Raw genomic sequence first — 1266 nt, 5'->3', positions numbered from 1 at the left:
TAGTTTATTCAGTGGTCTGAGCTCCATCGACACCTTTGAATATAAAACCCAAACCATCTTACACACAGCAACAAGAATTAAAAGAAATAGTCATCGTGTTTCTGTTTTTCTGTAATTTAGTTAAATTGACATTTTAAGTACATACAGTTCATTGGCATTAACAGAACCAAAGCTTCGATAGACTGCACTACATTACACAGTTCAGCGTGAGTGATTCAGTGTGCTAGCAGCTCGTCTGCAGCCAGAGAGCTGGATGACAGTTAAGCTAACAGAAAGCAACTGATCACTTCAGCTGCATCGTTTAGCTCTTTTTTTATTTTTTTTGCATTCAGCATAATATTAACATTTTGTGCATGCACTTTAAAAGGATTAAATATGATTCTTCTGCAAAATAAATGCACATTTTTCAATGCAATATGCAGCATACCCTCCTACAAGCCTCTGTCATAGGATTTTAGGTACATTTGCAGTCTTGGAATTAATTAATAAGTTAATTTTCTCAATGGTTCGGTGTCTTTCAGCGAAGTAGATCGTGCTCGGTGAAGGCGGACTTAATAGCGGGCTGAATTTGTGGAAATTGATTTCTTGGAGTGCTGCAAACTGTGGTGTAATCTGATAAAGGAGCGGACTGTCTCAGCCTCCTGGACCTCAGTTTGGCTTTTTAAGATCAGGCCGCAAAAAACGCTACTCCATTACAGTAACAAGAGTAAAATATAACTCGTTACTTCCACTCCGGTGTGTCATTACTGTCACCCCTTTGCCCTCAGCAGTCAGGCGCTGTTGATGTGGCGTGTTGGGGTTTTGGATGGTGCTTTCAGCTCTCTAATCTGGAGAGCAGAGAGGTGCTGCTGTCGCTGCCAGACTGACTGACAGGCAGGCGGAGAGGACCCAGCTGTGATGGCTGGTGTCGGCTCAGTGGCAGCCTTATGATGAATTGCCTCTCTTGAATGATAGCGCTGTTACTGAATGATACTGACGCAGGATTGTTCTGTCAGCATCTCACCGGCGACCGCAAATAAAGAAATAAATAAACGAGCGAGAAATGAAGCGCCGCGCAACCTGCCTCCCCATCTTTTTATTTTTCATTAAAGTTGCCACCTCTCATAGATCTCCATACGCAGCGATATGGAACTGGAAGTTTGTGCAGATATGCGGCGGAGAAAATTGCCTTGTAGAACCAGAAATGTAGCCAAACTTTTGAGTGATTGAAAGCCTCCTCTTGTTTTTTTTTTCGTACTTTTATTTCCAACAAAGTATGCATATCTG

At 42.2% G+C, this 1266-nt stretch overlaps 1 protein-coding gene across 1 annotated transcript in view; it reads left to right on the top strand.

The window, feature by feature from the left end:
• Nucleotides 1–1266, top strand: part of khdrbs3 (KH domain containing, RNA binding, signal transduction associated 3) — a 121149-nt gene that overhangs the window by 114465 nt on the left and 5418 nt on the right. The gene's annotated exons all lie outside the window — the stretch shown is intronic.

This window comes from Stegastes partitus, unplaced genomic scaffold (assembly GCF_000690725.1).
Source record: "Stegastes partitus isolate 25-593 unplaced genomic scaffold, Stegastes_partitus-1.0.2 Scaffold1419, whole genome shotgun sequence".
NCBI classification, from domain to species: domain Eukaryota; kingdom Metazoa; phylum Chordata; class Actinopteri; family Pomacentridae; genus Stegastes; species Stegastes partitus.
Note: the sequence above shows the minus strand (reverse complement) of the source record. Positions and strands in the feature narration are given on the sequence as shown.